A 13,319-nucleotide genomic window follows, 5' to 3' on the forward strand; every position below is an offset into this window, starting at 1 on the left:
AGGGCGGACGACTTTGAGGTGTCATCGCGGAGGGTCTCCCCCGACCAATAGGGGGTGCAAGGGATGATGAAGATATTACCTGAAGGTGACACTTCGATGGCCCAGGGTCCGGGGACCAGTAATGAAGGCCCTGAACAATCCGATCTACAGCCGGATACTGATAAATGGATCCCTTCAAAGGGTGGCCATACTCCTACAGCAGCCTCCGGTGATCCAGAGGCGCCGGATATACTGACGAACATGCTGCAGCAGGCGTCCGTCTTAGAGGAACATCGTACCTTGATGGGCACGGTGGTTGAAAAGGTCTTGTCTGCAAAGTGCGGGTTGAATGAGGCCTTTGTGGGCCAACTAAGAGGTTTCGAGGTTTTTACTGTAATATGTTCAATTGTGTTTTATTCACAAAATACACCAATGTATAGATAGAAGCCCCTGAGACTCTGATTGGCTTCCCGAGGGAGGCAATCAGAGGATCAAAAGAAATGCCCAGGGACTGACCTGATTAATTGGAACACAGGCTATTTCTCCCCTGACAACTGCCCAGACTACAGATATTGTCGAGTTGCAGCGGAAGCTTGATGTGGCAGGGGATGACATTGCGTTAATCAATAGGCGTCTTGACGAGTCACAATGTATGTTTGAGAGCAGTCCTTACACATACGTGTTTGTAATATAAGCATGACACTAAAAATTGCATACTGGGATATATATATGGCTGCAGATGGTGCCGCCGCCGTTGAGATTCTTCGGGCCGAGCTGGCCCAGGCCAAGGAGTAGGCCCGGTTTAGTAATGCGGATACCGAAAAGGCATCGGCCGAGTTAAAGGCTGAACGGGCTACTCGGCACCAAGACGCGGGGAAAATATCCGTGATGGCACTCGAACTAAAGAATGCTACTAGCCGCTATGAATTCCTTGAGAAGGCGAATAAAGCCAAAACGGCTAATCTTGACAAGGCCTTGCGAGAGGTGAAAGATGCGCGGTCCGAATATAGAGCTGCCCGTGAGGAGATCCGGCAAGCTAGGGAGATTGCGGCTGGTAAGCCCTTTTTATTACAGATTAAGTTCGGCCATCCGAATTATGCTCAGCTTAACCAAGTGTGGAGCTCTCCAGACGCGTTTTTGGACCTGCCGAAGAGTTCTTCCGATGCGGCGCAATTTTACCAGGTGCAAGAGGGATTTGCAACGGAGATGCTTTTCTGGTCACAGTATAGTGCATCAAAACGCCCTATGCTGCTGAATGACCAGATGTCCCAATGGGCCGAGCTTCATAGGATGTCTGGTGCTACCATGAAGAACGTCATACTCCGGCTATGGCCGACTGAGCCTATTCCGAATAGCTACTTTAGCTTGGTGCAGCGGCTTACTGATGCGGTGCCACGTATCGACACTGCAAAGCGGTCGGCGTGTATTGAAGGTGCACAGATGGACTTTGCCCGAGTCAAGACATACTGGGGGAAGATGAAGGCCATCGATATTGCAGTGAAGGGTCCACCCAAGGGCAAGGACCATCACGCACCAGAGCATTATTTTCAGGACGTCTTGGAGGCTGCCTGCTTGATAGAGGGTCAATGTTCGAAAGGCATAATATTCGAATGAACTCTGTATGAATTGTAAGAGAAAATTTTTATAATCAGTCTATATTTTAGTTTTGCCTAAAGGCTGTTATTCCTCCTGTGCGGCCATTTGTATATAATCTGAAATTTTTCCAGTTGTCGGCTTCATCCCCCTCGTAGGAAATACAGGGGTGTTCGGAAAAGCATCTGATCACTCTTGACCCGTCTTGTTCTGAGAAGGAGGTGTCAATGCGGCGAACCAGGCAATCGGACTATAGGGCATTAACACTTTCACTTAGCCATAGGAGTTTTATGGTGGGTCTACGATATAGCCCCTTGTATGTATGCGGCTTATTCATACGATGCGTTTACATACTTGACCGGAAAGAGGTCCTTCGTGTGACATAGAGGGAATCGCGAAAGATTCTAGTAAGTCATTGAGTGGTTGACCAGCTCTCGCCCAACATGACAGTCAGTTTTTGGCTTTCTCTACTGAGGTGCTTAACCAGGTGAACCGGAAGCACAATCGCAGTAGTTCTCCCTTTACTACCCTAGCCGATAGAGCGGAACGTAAGATAGCAAGCACAGGAGCCAGGCAACCCAACTATTGACCCAAGACATGATTCGGAGCTGATGCATATAAGGTCAAACTCGCGACGCCGAAGTACGCTGTAGAGCTGTTCGGACTTGTCGGCAACTCGTTTGTTCCCATACCGAGCCCCTGGCAAGTTATGCCGAGGTGTATGTTTAAAACAACCGTAGGGGAAAAACTCGGTTCTTTAGAAAAGAGTGGATTATTTTTTCTGGGATCTGAGTGATGTGCCAATCGTTTATATAGATAACAAACCACAACCCCGGCTATTTGACATGCCAGGGGTCGAAGGTAGAGGAAAAAGGCACTTTATAGGCTCGAAATAGAGAGTGTGGTCTACAAAAAGTTATTTTGGACGTCCTGTCGCACGTTTGCGCCGCCTGTCCTCGATGAAGGGACTCCTTGATGGAAATAGCCCTTGGGTGAGTGTACGCACCCGAAATCCGATAGAGTCCGTGGCCAGCCATTAAGCCACCTGTGGAGAGGAAAGAGAAAAAGAAGAAGAAAAAGTAATTAGAAAAAAGGGGAGGTTATGGGAGTACTTGCAGGTCCGTCCGTATTGTGCTTCCGCCGGCGCCCAGGATATTTTAAGTGTATAATTATGTATGCGTGGTACAGACTTCGCAGGTATATTAGGTGGGCGGCGGAAGCCGAACTGCTAGTCCCCCGCTGTGTATTTCGGCTGAGGTAGCCGTAGTATGGTCCTCTGTATGGCGGGAGCGCTCCGTGCATTCCCCTGTAGGGGAGTGTGTCACGTATACCATGTTCACTGTCTTTACTTCGGGGGGAAACTGCTTCTGACCCCCGGTGTTTGGTTGGCGAGTTTCTTCGTCATCGTTGTCGCCGGGCGACCTCTTCCCCTTGTGTTCGGCATTTGACTTGCCGGCCTGTTTGAAGACCCAACAGCTTCTGTTGGTGTGATTAGCTGGTTTATTGGGGTGGCCATGAATCTGGCAGGGCCTATCCAATATCTTATCTAAATTGGATGGTTCGTTTCTATTTGCCGTAAATGGCTTTTTCCATTGACCGGGTTTGGGGCCGCTGAATCCGGCGTTAATCGTTATGTCGTGCGTTCCCCCATTAATATTGCCACGTTTGTGTTTATTGAGTCGTGGTTTCCCGTTGCCATCTCGAACTTCGGAAGTGCCCGGGTCACTGGCGCTGCTGCTTCTATGACCGAGCCAGCTGTCTTCTTTCGTGCAAAAGCGGGTCATCAGAGCGGTAAGGGATGACATGGATTTTGGTTTCTCCTGACCGAGGTGGCGGGCGAGCCACTCATCCCGGACACTGTGTTTAAAGGCCTCTAGGGCTTTCGCGTCCGAACAGTCTACGATTTGGTTCTTTTTAACTAAGAACCTAGTCCAGAGCTTCTTGGCTGACTCTCGTGGCTGCTGGACGGTGTGATTTAAGTCATCGGCATCTGGTGGCCGGACATATGTACCTTGGAAGTTGTCGCGGAAGGCGTCTTCCAAATCCTCCCAGCTGCCAATAGAGTTTTCAGCCAGACTGTTTAACCAGTACCTTGCTGGTCCTTTGAGTTTTAGTGGGAGGTATTTGATGGCGTGAAGCTCATCTCCGCAAGCCATATGAATATGGAGAAGAAAATCCTTGATCCATACCACAGGATTAGTTGTTCCATCATATGATTTGATATGCACAGGTTTAAACCCCTCTCGAAATTCATGCTCCATTACTTCTTCAGTGAAGCAGAGTGGGTGTGCGGCGCCTCTATATTGGGCCACGTTGCGACATAGCTTAGATGGAGTCCGTCTGCGTTTTCGACCCGGTCGTGACTAGACCTGTCACGTCCGAATAGGTAGCCGTCGTTGCGTGTCGAGGCACATCCTCGCGATCCGTAGATCGATCTAGTATGTTCTGCTCTACTATCCAGGTCCTACCGAGGGTCGTATGTATGACCCTGAGCTGTTTTATCTCTGTTTTTTCTTTGGGTTGAGGCAGGCCACTGTTCGTCTTGAGTTGCCGCTCTATCCTGACCGCATGGTGGTCGATTAGCCGTATTGTCCCGACCACGTGGTACAGGTTCCGGCGCCTCCTCATCGAACTGAGGTAGCAATCTGTGCTTTGGGTAACCTTTGGTTGTGCGCTTGAGGCTGTATTCTTCGGCTGTTAGGATGTCTTTCCATCTATCATTGAGCAGGTCCTGGTCAGCTTGAAGCTGCTGCTGCTACTTCTTTTTCAGGCTCCTTGGAGTGGCTAATAGCCGGCGTTTAAAGCGCTCCTGCTCGAGAGGTTCCTCGGGCACGATGAAATCCTCGTCGCCGAGGCTCTCCTCATCCTCGGAGAGCGGAAGATAATTACTATCCTCCGAGTCTTCGTGTATGGCCTGTTCGTCAGGGCTATCGTGTCCGTCTTCCCGTTCATTCTGTTCGGATGTTGCCTCACTAGGGTCTTCATTGTCTTCGGCATCGTCCGGGGTGTTGTTTTCTACGGTGCCAGCATTGCTATCTTTTGCACAACGTGACTTAGAGTGGCGCTACTGATGCTGACGTCTGGGCTGTGTCTCAGGAGGTTTATCCTCAACTGGATCTTCTTTGTCATCATCATTAGTTTCTTTGGTGTATCCACCATGTATACGTCGTATGAAGAAGTGATCGTCCAACGTCCGGTAAGCGGCGGGTTTTGGCCCTGCTCCTCATCGGCATCGTCGTCTATACCATCGAGGTCTTCGGAGCTGTAATCGAGCATGTCGGTTAATTCCTTGACAGTGGCTATGGAGTGGGTGGCGGGTGGGAAGCAAAATTCTCCATCACCAGCCCCTAGTTCGAACCGGATATAGTTCAGCTATAAGTCCTCTGCCAAGGACATGTTCTTTAATGAGTTTAGCATGTCACCCAAGGGCGAGTGCTGGAAGATGTCCGCTGCACTGAATTCAAAGATCGCTAAACGATCAAGTTCGGTGCCCGCGGGCTCACATGGTTCGGAAGTTATGACCGGAGACGAGTCCGAAGTTCCGGTGACATAGATATCGTGTGAGGTTAAATCCATGTGCGGCTCCAACGCCGGGGAATCTGCGGCCTCCATGGCGGGGTTGAGCCTCCCGTCCTTGGATGGCGCAGTCCACTCCAGATCTAAGGCCAGAGCGGTTACATGAGCTATCTCCTGGATGTTGTCCGATGACAGATTTAGGTCATGTCCATCGGGGTGACAAGGAGTGGTTGCCGCAGTCTCGAATCCGGCGAAGATCAAGTCTCCACGGATGTCCGCAACATAGTTCAAGCTCCCAAATCTAACCTGATGGCCAGAGGCGTAGCTTTCGATCTGCTCTAGATGGCCAAGCGAGTTGGCCCACAGTGCGAAGCCGCCGAACACGAAGATCTGTCCGGGGAGGAAGACTCCCCCTGGACTCCATCGTTGTATATGATTGAAGGAGCCATCGAACCTCTAGACGACGGCACAGTGGAGCTCTCAATGAAAGCACCAATGTTGGTGTCAAAACCGGTGGATCTCGGGTAGGGGGTCCCGAACTGTTCGTCTTAGGTCGATGGTAACATGAGACAGGGGACACAATGTTTACCCAGGTTCGGGCCCTCTCTATGGAGGTAATGCCCTACATCCTGCTTGATTGATATTGATGAATATGAGTATTACAAGAGTTGATCTACCTCGAGATCGTAAAGGCTAAACCCTAGAGGCCTAGCTTCTATGGCTATGGCAACGAATATCCTCCCTCCGGACTAAGTCCTCCGGTTTATATAGACACCGGGAGGATCTAGCGTTACATAAGGTCGGTTACAAAGAAAGGAATCTACATGTTTGGTCACCAAGCTTTCCCTCTACGCCAAGGAGAGTCCCATCCGGACATGGGTGCAGTCTTTGGTCTTCGTATCTTCACTACCCATCAGTCCAGACCATAGTTAACAGGCCGGACGCCCGAGGACCCCTTAGTCCAGGACTCCCTCATTAGGCTAATTTCCAGCCTGGTGTGTCTTTCAACATGTTAATGGCCCATAAATGAGTTGGGCCATTTGTAGTCAGACCTGAGTTTTGGCCTCTTAACGGACCATGCTCTTCATGACGAATACCAGGCCAGTTCCGCTTTCGGCCTACTAAAGGCCCACAACACAGTTGGGCCATATACAGTCCGACCTGACTTTCGGCCTCTTAGCAGTCCATGCTCTTCATGGTCTAGTACGAGCCCGCTGTCTCTTTCGACCTGCTAAAGGCCCACAATACACTTTGGCCATATATAACCCGACCTTGGTATCGGCCTATTAACGGCCCATGAAATCGAGTGGGCCCACTTATTGCCCGCTTCGATGTTGGCCTGTTAACGACCCGAGAGGTAACAGGACTGAGCATTAACTTTTGGGTCGTTTCAATTATAGTGGCCCAATAGAGCTTTCGGCCTGGTTATGGCCCATTAACGTAATGGGCCCAGTAAAGTTCAAACATGTCTGTAGACACAATTAGATAACGTCAATTCCATCCTAGCTATAATTTGAGCCCATTACGATGAGCAATTATGGACAGGAGAAAAACCGATCAATCAAAGGCCCATGAGAATTTTGGCCCATGCGAGCCCATTAGGGAAGCCCATTAAGGGCAGTGGGCCGCTTCCTTCATATAGGGCCCATGACTGTTCATGCTAACTAATAATTTCACTACTTTTTGCCTTCCTAGTGACCTGTTAGCTGGAATGCGTGTCGCACTAAGCAAACATACGACTTGCAAGGAAAAACGTTGCACATCCAACATATATTACAGGAAATTACATCCACTGGGCAATCAAAGATTGATGTCAGTGCAAATAAATGAACAGAACTTAACGATCTACAACCTCACATTCTACAACTTCAAAGCATGTGAGCAAGTTCTTCCTTCTTTGCTACACTATCTCTGAAAACATTGATCAGTTGCTGTTGCGCAAGAATGTGCACCTTTGATTCCTCCATGATTGCTTCATCTAGTAATTCGTTCACAAACATACATTTTTTCCGTTGGATTCGAGACAGAGGAAACCCAGCAGACTCAGATGGCAATTTTGGTAGGCTTGTATTATTGATACTGGAGAGTGTCTCGACCACTGCATAAGAACATAAATTAGGAGGGGAACCAAACAGATTAATCAAGAGTTATTGCCATATTACCTGGCTTAGATTTATTGGAAAGAAACAATGGGGTTGCCTTGCTATTTTTAGAGTTTGTCTTCTTATCTTCAGTAGCCTGCACCAAATTAACACACTAGCATTGCTATCGTTCGCTAGGTCAGATAATAGGAAAGCAACATTGACACAATGAACATTTGGGCAACCAGACCACACCAGCCTACACCAAATTAACACAATATGGCACATCTATCATCATCTAGGTAAGGTAATAGGAAAGCAACATTGACACAATGAATGACTGGGCAACCAGAACATGACTACAATTTAGTAATAATGTGCATGATATGAGATAGTACACTCATGCAGCTCAGTATGAAAAACTAACATGCAGTTTTCCTTACAAAAATCAACATTGTCGCCTTTAATTATACATTTTTCTACAAGTAAATTTAGAGCATATAAAGGTTGGATTCACACCGATTAACAAAATACATGATGATGTAAAAATTTAGTGATATACAATAGGTACTTACATCAACATTGGAGCACAGAGAATTCCCGCAAGATACTTTCCTCGAACACAATCCTAGTTTAGAAAGTCTTCTATCCTTTAAGCTTATTTTCTAAAAGAGAGATGGGTAAGAAACATGTAGAAAATATGATCTGAATGCTATGAAATTTCATGATGTGAGCATACGCACACGCTTTTTAGAATGGAGTTGACATATTTTTGCTGGACTAGAGCAGACTAGTTCTTTGGCCACTTGAATCTGCTTATTATAAGTAGGAGTTGGGTTTCTTTGTGCTGGAGAGGTATTATGAACATTGGAGTTGGTTTACTATCTCCTGGCATTTCGATCTTTTGCAAAGACCTTGTTTGTGACCCTTCAGATTCTAACATAGCCGTCTTCCCCTTGCATGCCTTATATATAAGAATGGTGCTTCAGTTATAAAAATGATATCACAGAGAGATGGAGTAGGTACTGAAGAATAGAAAGGCATGACATATTGACATGTATTCCCTCCATCCGGAAATAAATGTATGTGTCTAGGCGTATTTCAGTTCTATATACATCCATTTTATCCATTTCTGCGACATGTAATTCGGACGGAGGGTGTATGATGTAAGAGCTAGGGACACGACAGGACAATAGAGTAAAAAACACTAGTTGAATGTAAAATTGTATGATAGCATAATACATACAAAAAAACACTAAGGCAACATATGCGTGTATGATTGGGCAACTAAGATGGCATTGCAACAGACCACTAGAACAATACTTCAATGTAAAAAACATGGTATGGTAGACAGATGAAGTACATGCCGATGAATAACAATGCATAAAATATTCAGAAGCATGATGTCCAAACTAAGCAGATGGCATTGCGACAGAGTAGAATGATAGTACTCGAATTTGAAAACATGTTATCATGAATGGAATAGGTACTGAAATCAGGAAGGCATGACATATCTACATGCACTGCTGCAGGATACTGCTAACGCAACACTACGATCAGAGACCCTTTGCCAAAACTGTGTGCAATGCAATAATCGCAAACGGTGGTGTAAAAAAACCATCAAAAAAGTGCAAAACATTTGCGATGGTGGAGCCATCAAACACGGTTCATATTTTACTTGCGTGCGCGATGTAGGGCACACGGTTAATCCATTCAAACTGTTTGCGATGAGGCAGAACAACATAAACGGACAACCATATCAATGTGTGTGCAATGCAGGACACACGGTCAATCCACTCGAACTGTTTGCGATGAGGTAGAACAATAGAAACAGGCAGCCATATCAATGTGTGTGCGATATATGACATATGGTTCACTTGGACGAATTGTTTTCAATTAGGGAACACAACAGAAATGGTTCAACTTAACAAGATGTGCATGATATGCGGCATACAGTTCACATGGATGAACTATTTGCGATGAGCCAAAAGAACACAAACGAGTCGTGTAAACAAGATGTGTGTGATACGTGGCGAACAGCCAACTCAGATGAACTGTTTGTGATGAGAAATTACAACACAGGCGGTCAATACAGTTACTTTGTGTGTGATTCTCTGTGTACAAAAAACTTTGAAAAATGCAAACTAGTTGCTTGCGGTGGCTAGGAATATCACACACGATAAGTCTGTGAGTACTCGTGTGCGATGATTAGTATGTTACACATACGTTTCCAGATGTTAACATGTGTGTGAATTTGCAATATGGACAGTTAATATGCAAATGCCTTCTGGACATCGGGCACACGCTTAAACTCAATGAACTATGTACGATACTAATACTTTCCATGAAAATTTATGAACTTGGGTAACAGCATTCGAGTAACATATATATAGTGGTTACACTATTCGACAAAAGGAGGATCTTCGTAACACGGTTTTGACAACCATATGGTCCATATCTACATACTTAACATGGTAACAACTATCACATTTTAAGAGGCTAAGGGCCAACAACCATATGGTCCATATCCACATACTTAACATATATAGTAACAGCTAGCACATTTTAAGAGGCTGAGGGCCATCAACCACAACTATCCACTGGAAGCAGCTTGATCACGATGGCTCGGCATCTCATTAATGAAAAGGAAGAGCCCTCCTGTGCCTTGGTAGAGCATGAGTTGAACAGTGTCTCCAATTTTCCAATATGGATGCATTGCCACTAGAAGTGAGAACTTGTTAATTTGAATGGTTCCATTTCTGCAGGAAATGCCGTACCTTGCGATCACTTTGGCATTATTAGCAGGCACAAGTGTAATTCGACCACGCCGGGAAATCGATCTAGGAACTGCTACAGGGGGAAATTTCTGTTGACATGTAGAATAAAAAGCAATTGTGCCATATCATTGAAGATATATATATATAGTTTATGAGCATCAACATTAAAATAAGACTTTTTACCAGCGTTTTGTGCACACAATTGGTCTTGTTCAGTGTGTGCACCATAGGTCTAATTAATCCCATCCAAAATCCAGCGTTCATACGTTGTGCTATCTCTGTCAGATTATCAACAAAGTTTATGACATGCTTCAAGTCCTTCAAGTGAAATTTGGTACGCTTAGTAACACACAGATCGTTCACTATGCATCCAACATATCCTGCTTAAAAGGTGGAAATGTATTATTTATCCAGAACATGGCAAAAGAATATATAGTGCACATAAATTGGTAAATAGAATTTGTTACTGACTAAGAACGAAGTCAGAATATGATATCACAATTGGTTGCTTAAATAGTGACCAACTGGTTGCTTAAATGGTAATATGACAGCATGGAGAAAGTTGAAAGCACACTAACCTCGATCAGACTTTGATCGGCTGATGACGTTGGGGAAGTAAACATCCATGTTAATTAGACCAGGCTGTGGTGCACGCACTAGAATTTTATTGCCAGCTTTCAGTTCATAACACTTAGACATTTTTCTCCAATGGACCGCATTAAAATAGGAGTGACCATCTTTATCAAGTTTTATGCTAACCGTCATTGTACCATGCTACGTTGTCAATATGACATCCTGGGTGTCATCAGCAAAGTAAAGCCCAAGATTTCCTTCTACTCCTGTTCTTGCAAAGCAAGGGATGTACTGCTTGAAATGAAAATTAAGACCGTAAATTAGATATATTGAAATGACAGAGCAAGATGCAAATATGGGAGTAACTAATAGAATAGATCAATATATAGATGAAAGCAAAGAGCAAAAATAGATAATTAAAAATAGATAATGTAACAAATATTTGATGCAAATATATAGATAATGTAGCAACAGACGGTATATGTTCACAAATTTAGGCCATGCCGACCGTGGTAGGTTGAGATTGAACATACCGAGCGCTCCCTGAGGTCATCCGGAATGGTGAGATAGAACTTCTTTTCTGACTGGCCACGACCACAGTTGCCCGATTTGTGCTTGCACTGTGGACACATGAATGAACACCCACGAATCAGCTAGAACCAAAATGGTTCCACGATGATTTCCGCCGGTTGATTAACAGCGACGGACGGACTGCAATAAGAGATGAGTGATTATTCGCTAATTAAGTTGATTACCTTATCCATGAGAAAACCCCCAGGCCCAATCCCGCAGAAAACCCCAGTCGACCAGAGTCTAGAATGTCGGTGCAGATAGGCGACGGAAAGCGGTAGGGGCGAAATCCCGTGCCGTTTGGAGCGCGACCTACGCACGCGGCCAATAGCCATCGAGCTTAGGGTGCAGAGTTGCGGAGGAGTCCATGGTGAGTGAGTGGGGACAAAGTGGGCGAGGGTTTTCTTTTTTCCTTTTGCATGTGTGAGTGAACACACACGGTTCACAGAGGCGACGAGATGAATCGTGTGCGATAGTAAATCACGGAGATTGAATGGGAATCCAAATTTCCTTTGTCCTTCATCCATGAGTTTTTTTCTACAATGAACATAAACCCTGCTAATCACCGTGTTCAAATTCGACACTTTTCTAGGTTCATTTACAATATTTAGGGGATTATGTGCATTTTGTAGGCATTAATGCACATAATTCAAATTCAACAATTGGTTCTTGAAAAGGTGCACAAGAACGGTCTAGAAAAACCATACTCATGGTATTTAGGAAATTCTCAAGCCTTTTACAAGGAATGGGCAGAGATTTGAATGGAATGTGTAGCAATAGTCAACCACAAACGCGTCATTTACTGGGTTATCAACTATAGAACAATGAAATATGTGCTTGAAAAACATGACGCCTGGCATGGTGCCATGGTATGGCCCCACCATGCCCTGGTTAAAAGCTGAGAATGTTTGATTTATATCATCATGCACGCTCTTCATAAATCGAACCATCACCGAGGAAGTTCAATGCTTTCCAGAGGGAAATCACCAAGATTGAAGGGGAATCCAAATTTTCATCCTAGTTTGTCATTCAGTTTTTTTCCAATGATCAACATACCACCTCAAATGCAACATGTTCAAATTTGACATTTTTTCGAACTCATTTACCATATTTATGTGATTATGTGCATTTTCTAGGCATTAATTATGCACATAATTGAAATTCGAACAATCGGTGCATGAAAAGGTGCACAAGAACGGTCTGGAAAACCATGCTCGTGCTATTTAGTACATTCGCATGCCTTTTACAAGGAATGGGCAAATATTTCTAGGAAATGTGTGGCAGTAGTTAACCATAAAAGCGTTGTTTACTGGGTTAACAACTATACAAAAATTAAATATATGCTTGGAAAACATGACGCCTGGTGTGGTGCCATGGTATGGCCTCACCGTGCCCTGGTAAAAATGCCGTCATGCACGCCTTTCATAAAATGAACCATTACCAAGGAAGTTTCATGGTTTCGAGGGGCAAATAACCAAGATTGAAGGGGGATCCAAATTTCCTTTATCCTTTGTCCACGAGTTTTTTCTATGATGAACATACAACCTGCAAATCACCGTGTTCAAATTGGCACTTTTCCGGATTCCTCTGCCATATTTATGGGATTATGTGCATGTCCTAGGCATTAATGCACATATTCAAGTTCAAACAATCGGTGTATGAAAAGGTCCACAAGAACGGCCTGGAAAACCATGCTCGTGCCATTTAGTAAATTCTCATGCCTTTTACAAGGAATGGACAAATATTTTGATGAAATGTGTGGCAATAGTCAACCACAAATGTTTGTTTGTTGGGTTTTCAACTATAGAAAAAATGAAATAAATGCTTAAAAACATGACGCCTGGCATGGTGCAATGGTATGACCTCACCATGCCCTTGTAAAAATTTGAGAAGGTTCGACTTATGTCATCATGCACGCCCTTCATAAATTGCCATCACCGAGGAAGTTCCATGCTTTCGAGTGGGAAATCCCCAAGATTGAAGGGGAATGCAAATTTCTGTCTTAGTTATCATTCAGTTTTTTTCCAACGATCAACATACCGCCTCAAATGCAGCGTGTTCAAATTTGACATTTTTCTGGGATCATTTACCATATTTATGGGATTATCTGCATTTTCTAGGCATTAATGGACATAATTCAAATTTGAACAATCGGTGCATGAAAAGGTGCACAAGAACGGTCTGGAAAACCATGCTCGTGTTACTTAGTACATTCTCATGCCTTTTACAA

Source organism: Triticum urartu, chromosome 4 (assembly GCF_003073215.2).
Source record: "Triticum urartu cultivar G1812 chromosome 4, Tu2.1, whole genome shotgun sequence".
NCBI classification, from domain to species: Eukaryota; Viridiplantae; Streptophyta; class Magnoliopsida; order Poales; family Poaceae; genus Triticum; species Triticum urartu.